Below are 7,294 nucleotides of genomic sequence, written 5' to 3'. Positions count from 1 at the left end.
ATAACGCTGTTCGAGAAATAGGCACTCTCACTGCTACAACTCTTGAGCAGGGGCACTTGGAAATAGCTAACAAAACTACATATGCACTTGCCTTTGACCCAGATATCCCAACTCTAGGAATTTACTCTAAAGACACACTTTAATGATACAAAAATATATAAACACAAGGCAATTCATTGCAACCTGGTTTATAATTGCAAACTATTGATAACTACCTAGAGACCCAATCACAGGAGAGTAGTTGAATAAACTGTGGTATATCTACAAAATGGAATATTGGGCAGCTGTGAAAAATATTGAGAAAGATTACTGGAAACTGCTATGAAGTGATTTCCAATGTTCAGTGAAGAAAGCAAAGTGCAAAAGAGTATCTAAAGGATGCTTCCTTTTGTGTAAGAAAGATTAAAAAATTAGCAGCTTATTTGCTAATATTTTGCATAAAGAAATACAGGGAGGATAAACCGGAAACTAACATGATTAACTACCTCTAGGGAATGGGTTGGAACAGGATGGAAGAGATAGTGGGGTGTGAATGGGGTGGAAAGGATTAGGCTGGAGAGGACTTTTTTTTTACTATCTCAGCACAAGTGGCCCCCACCTCCACTCTGTTGTCTTTAAGTCATTGCTCACTCCTCAAATTTGTCTTCTTTGATAATTGTCAAAGAAGATAATTAGACAGTGGGGCAGGAATGGAGTAGACTTAAAGAACCATGTTAATTTTTACAAACTCAGAAAAAAATTAAATGAACAATGTAGAAAAAATATTAAAATGAAATGTAAACAGAAACAAATAATCTTAATTGTCTTTTAAAGGAATAACCATCATGAACGGGAGGGAATGGTTGGTCCAAACCTATTATGGCCTAGAGTGCTTTATTTCCCTACAAGCCTACTTTAGCATGGGAGATGGTACTTTTGTACAGAAAGAGCCCTGAAGGAGACGAGAGAAAACTTAGTAGAATGCATTTTTGAAACGATCCTTCAAAGCTCTTGTAGCACATGTTTTCATGGGTTCTTAGTGTAGGAGCAGTTTGAAGTGGATTTAGTTTTATGGATAATAAACATGAGGGTAAAGGTCACATCAGACATTTTGTTGCTAAAGGCAGGTGATACTGAGATTATGTAGACACACAGGTATGCAATCTACATATTTTTAACGTGAAGAGTCCATGAGGGTGAGTCCGGCACGCTAATTGCTTGATACCACCAAAAAGTATAATCTTGAAAGAGAAGCAAGAAGTATCCAAACTGGCCCCAAATAGTTTTAAATGGCTTTTCCTTATCTTCCAAGTGGAGTTCTACCCACACAGATTTATTGAGTGCTTACTATATGCCAGGCGCTTTTGTCCCAGGACAATAAGGGACAAACCCTCATGGAGACAGACAAGCAACAAGAAGAAAATTATCAAAGAAGACAAATTTGAGGAGTGAGCAATGACTTAAAGACAACAGAGTGGAGGTGGGGGCCACTTGTGCTGAGATAGTGAAAAAAAAGTCCTCATCAACGAAGAGACATTTGAGCTGAGATCTGAGTGGGAGAGAAGGCAGGGTGCAGAGATCGAGGGAAGAGTGAACTAGGCAGAGGGCACAGCAGATGCAAAGGCCGTGGGGTAGAACCAGCCTTGGCGTGTTTAAGAAACAGAAAGAAAGCCAGCATAGCTACAGCAGAACAAACAGAGGAGCCTGGCATGAGATGAAGCAGGATCACATTATAAAATAATAAACCCACCCAGATAACACTGTATTCTTAAAAGACTGGCCCAAATTATATTCTGGTTCCCTGAACCTGAAAATTGTGTTTCTACTTCATGAAAATTCCTATGCCAGAGATAAAACTTGAAAAGGATTTAATGAAAAACCTTTACTCTTTCCCTTATCTGTTCTGGTTTAGCTATTTCTTCAGAAGTTGTCAGGCAAGGAGAGGAAGCTAGCTTAATGTTTCAAAAATGCCATTGCTCTATGAAGGGTGATGCTGCTTTTGCTAAGTCATGGGGGGAAAAGCTACTCTTGGTTGATGAAACTCTCGATATTTATTTATTAAATAATTGTTTAAGGCAAATGGGGCTTTCTGCTGGAAGAAGCTTCCTATAACTCCATCTATCAAAGTGGAGAGGCACAGGTGAAGACAGCAATTTCATGGTTCATGCTGCTATTGATGCTTCGTCATGTCCTTTGAGAGCAAGACTCTTTTGTTCAAGTTTGGGGAACGAAGTGTTTAAGTTTTAGGTACTATCAAATTTGGCCATCCAAGTGGAAACCGGGGGGCTTTCTGGGAAGATAAGAGAACAGAACTCGGGGACTCTTCCTTGGTGACAAGGGAGACAGCTCCATTAGCCACCATCCAATGCTTAAGGGGGAAGGACCCAACTCTTTACCGCTCTCACAAAGTCTGGTCCAGAACAATCAGAACCCAAGGTCATTTGCTGCATAAGCTCACCTTCTTCTTATGGTTGGAGCTGTGTTGATAATGAGATGCTCAGAGGGACCATTAAATGAACGCTTCCTATGCATGGCTGTATATTTACAGGAGAGCTGAGGAGCACGCAGGAGACCAAGCACTCCACCATTTCTGCTTCACTGAGTGCGGAGCCATCTCTCCTTCACAGAGCAGAAGGCATCGCTCCAGCAGGTGCCACTTTAGCTAGCCCTGGCCCCCAGCCCCTGGGGTGCCCTGAGTCATGCTGAGTCCTGTGCCTGGAGAGCAGGAGCCCTGGGAAGAGCACTCCAGACACCTCCTTCTGGAGCCCGGGATGCCAGCCGTGCCAGCGCTGGGCTATCTGTGGTACCCAGGAGACAGAGCCTTGTTGACACTGCCGGTATTTGTAAATCTCAAATGCATCTGGCCTCAGGAAAGTTGTTAATTTTAGGTGGGTTTTGGAGGCTTTTTCATTAGCAGTGAGCCTCAACATACCCAGCATGAGGAGAAAACGGAAAAACTGAAATGATTTGCCACCCATTGCCAGGAAGGCCCTGCTGTTTTCTGAAAGAGGTTCGGAGTTTTGATCCTTGTAAATTAGTTTCCAGCTCTACTTCAGGTGAAGTTAACCATTAGGGATCATTTCACCCAGAGAGATGAACAATCAGGACCGGGAACACTGTTTTGTTTAGCCGAGGAAAGGAGTGGCTGGGCATAGTGACTCATACTTGTAATCCCAGCACTTTGGGAGGCCAAGACAGGATCGCTTGAGGTCAGGAGTTTGAGACCAGCCTGGCCAACATGGCCAAACCCCATCTCTACTAAAAAATACAAAAATTAGCCAGGCGTGGTGGCATGCACATGTAGTCCCAGCTACTTGGGAGGCTGAAGCATGATACTTGCTTGAACCCGGGAGGTGGAGGTTGCAGTGAGCCAAGATCGTGACACTGCACTCCAGCCTGGGAGATAGTGAGACTCTGTCAAAAAAAAAAAAAAGAAAGAGAGAAAAGAAAGAAAGAAGAAAGAAAGGAAAGAAGGAAAGAGAAAGAAAGAAAGAGAGAAAGAAAGAAAGAAAGAAGAAAGGAGAAAAAAGAAAGAAAGAGAAAGGAAAAGAAAAGGAAAGGAGCCCACTCACATTCATACAACGCCCACGGGACCCTGTAAACATGGGGCTGCCTCTTTCAAATTGGTAGAAAAAAAGAAAAGAAAGAAATAATACAAATAGAAGTCTGATTTTCCTTAAACATGTAAAATTAAGGGTGTTTTCAATAACTTGCTATAAACAAAGCCTAATCCCAGGATCTTATGGCCGGTCTGGGCTCATGTACTATGTTTGCAGTGGGGTCATTTATGAGAAAATCTACCAGCTCCATCTCTATTTTTGTGTTCCTGTATCTGTTGGCCATCCCCTTCCACCCTACCCCCATCCGTTCTTCTCTTGATTATATAGTTTTCTTGGGTTATTACTGTTTAAGTTCAACAGGGTTTAAATGCAGCATTAAGCATCCTGATTGTTGATGGTAGTGGTGATTACAGTCCGGGAGACCTTATAATTTCTTTAGGAAATCCAAGTCCGAGAGGCATCATGAACATATGTTCTACATTGGTGTGCCTTCAGCAGAAGTACTTCCTTATAAAGGAAAGAGAAAACCAAAGCAAACATACCAAAAAGATCCATTCCTTTAGATTAGAATAGTAACAGGCAGATGCCATAGGAGCCCGTGTTCAAAAAGAACAGAACGTAGAATTTTGATGTTCTTATCGTAGTTGGATTTTGGTATCTGTCATAATAAATAAATTGTTATAAACATAATGCAAATGGATAAATGCATTTCTTGCATATGACTTCAAAGATTTCTTTGCTTTGGGATATTTTATTTTTTCACTATTTCTTTTAAGAGGAAGGAGAGTGGGAAAATATAGCTAAAAAAAAAATAGTTGATCATCAGCTCTTTCCTTCTCTAAGAAGTCTTAACTCCCAACACATCACACTGGGATTGTCAGCACCATCTGGGCAGACAGAATTGTTCCATGTAAAGCCCACTATCGTTGAATAGCAAATAACCCAACTTTACATACATATATACATACATGAACACATTACACACATGAACACACACACAATGCATGCATACATTCACACACATACACACATAATACATACAGTCACACACACATGTGCACACACATTCACATACTCAAACATGCTCCTGCGTATACATGCTACACACTCACACACACACTTTACCTTTGCTTCTGAGGGGAGCCCAAGTGACCTTCTTCACATGCCCAGCAAATAAAGAACTCTCACCCTCTGTTTAGGCACAATGAGATCTGAATAAAACATCAAACTATGCCAAGGAGACTCATGGTCACCTTCTTCAAGGTGTCAGTGGCATCTGAAACAGCAACAACAAAGTCCTCATCTTTGATGTTACAATCTGGGATGATGCTGGGCCTGGACTTGTGACCAAGGGTCACCCAGCTTGTCTCTGGGCCTCATGGAGAGCTGTGGGAAGACTGGACAGTGTCATCTTAAAAGCAGGCTCCTAGGTGGTCCTGGGAAGGAGATGCAGTGTGTCAAGTTAACTGAAGAGCTGGGCTCCAAGTCCTGACTGCTCTGTGCTGGACAGAGGGCAGGTGCCCACCAGGGATGTCGCCGAGGGGCTCGAGGCTTGGGGACAGCGAGGCCAGAGCAGGGAGTAGAGACCTTTTGATCCCGGGCTTAGCTTTCAGTGCTGGAAGGCAGTGCAGTGGGAGTTTGAGAGATATTGATGTCCCGCACCGGCCCACTCGATTCCCCAGAGGGTCACAAGGCCAGGCCTGTATTTAGTTAGTGGTAATGATCTCGTTAGGGGTGTGAATGGGCCACCACCCAAGACATTCAGTCCTGCCAGCGGGCCTCCCCCCAAGCCCTGCCTACCCTGTGTGGCCTTACACGGGACGTGAACTGTGATTAACAGACTTCCAGTGCTTAATAATTTGCAAAACAGCATTAAACAAGGGAAGTTGAGGACAATTGGAATGGGACATTGGCCGGGCGGGAGGTCGTTGTCAACAGAGCTGAGACAATCCCGCAAGCAGGGCCTTCACAAAGCTGGCAGAGTACAATGTCACAGCTGGCTGCTGGCGGGGTGCCGGGCTGACAGGGCCTCCCCGTTCATCCAGGTGGTGAGGCTGAGCCAGCCTTTTAACTTTGTGAGTTTCTGTAAAAGGGAAGAGAGAAGAGTGGGGGAAAAGCCCTCCTGTTTCTTCAGTAGGAAAGAAAGTAAGAGGAGGGCCATTGAGCAAGAGAAAGAAAGAGATTAAGTAGCAAAGAAAGTGACAAGTTGATAATAGAGAACACTTTCAATGGTGGTAATCCTTGACATACAAGGACAAATATGAATACTTTTTTCCTGAATTTAGATTAACTTTGTGTCAGGAGAGAAACCAAAATGCAAGTTGGTTTGCTTGTGCCTCTTGTGAAGCTCCACGAAGGCGAGTTGACAGCGCATTGCGAAGGCGCCCGGAAAGCGGCCGCGCAGGGGATATTGACGGGAACAACTGTAGCTGGGCAGTCTGTGTATTAAAAGACCACAGTGGTTGAAGGCAGAACAGGCGAATTATTAAAGATGTGAGATGTGGCGGCGTTTGACCTGTCTTTCTTTGTCTCACTGTGTTACATACCGTGAGGTCACCTCAGCCCTGTGGACGCTGTTTAACATTCAAAAATCATAAAAGTTTCGTATTTTTAATATCCATCACATGCAGAAAATCTGATTTTTATCAGTGTGTATTCAAACTTCCATGTATTAGGGGCCACTATCCACGGTTCTCAGAGCAACAGGAAGTTGGTTTTATGGGAACGTCGTAACGAGGAGGTCGTAACAAGGAGGCTTGTCTGACTCCCAAGAAACATAATAACTTATTAAGACCCAAGGAAAAGACGAGATAAACCAAGAATGGTCTGGGTGGGCTTTATTTGTAGCTCCTTGTGAGTTCCGTTTTTTGAGCCTGCTAGAAGAGTCTAGCCTTCTGCTTAGGGGACACTGATTTCTCTCCTGCTTACTAATGAGAGTAAGTGTCCTCCACACCTCTCCCAGCAGTTCCCGTTGTTAAACTTATTTCACGTTGAAATAGTCCATCGTGCTGCTTCCAACCCAAACAGCAGGCTGTGTTTCCTCTGGCAAATATCTTTATCACTTTCGAAACAGAGCTCCAGCTGCCACACTGGATGTGCCCATGGAATTTGTCTTGGTGGTTTGCAAAATGTGTCCTCGGTATCCTTGAGTGTGGCTGCAGTGACACTCAGGAGAGGAGGGACACACCACGGGGGGAAATATCCAACACTTTGAGGTGTTTTGGGGAGGAGGTGTCTGCTGGAACGACCACTTGAAATTCCAAATTGCTGCTTATGATTAAAGTGATGAGTTAACGCTTCTTTAAAAGAATGGTGACAAGCAGCTGGGACTGAGACAATGAGGGTAGTGTGGGTGATGGAGGTGTCGAGAGAGGTGGTGGGGACTTTGCAGGGGAGCTCTGTGGATGTCATCAGGCAGTAACATTGTGACATTTTGTGTATGTTGTACTTTTGGGGCCACATTTCATCCAGTCAGGATGATTGACAGCCTTATTCTGTGATTTACTTAGCAGCTGGGATTTGTCTTGACAGCCATGCTTAATGTGTCCCTTTCCAGGATTGGCAGGCTCCCGAGCAAAGAACCCGGGGGTCCTTCCGACTCTACTCAGTGCTGGCTGGCAGCATGTCCCGGCCTCAGTGCCTCTGCTGTGAACTGGCACAGTTTACCCCTGCCCTCTGCTGCTCCTCCACGGCCTGTATCACCACCCAAAATGGGCCTTGCCTTGGGCCCCTTGGAATCTCCTGATTAAAACAGA

This window comes from Hylobates moloch, unplaced genomic scaffold, assembly GCF_009828535.3.
Source record: "Hylobates moloch isolate HMO894 unplaced genomic scaffold, HMol_V3 SCAFFOLD_21, whole genome shotgun sequence".
NCBI lineage: Eukaryota > Metazoa > Chordata > Mammalia > Primates > Hylobatidae > Hylobates > Hylobates moloch.
Note: the sequence above shows the minus strand (reverse complement) of the source record.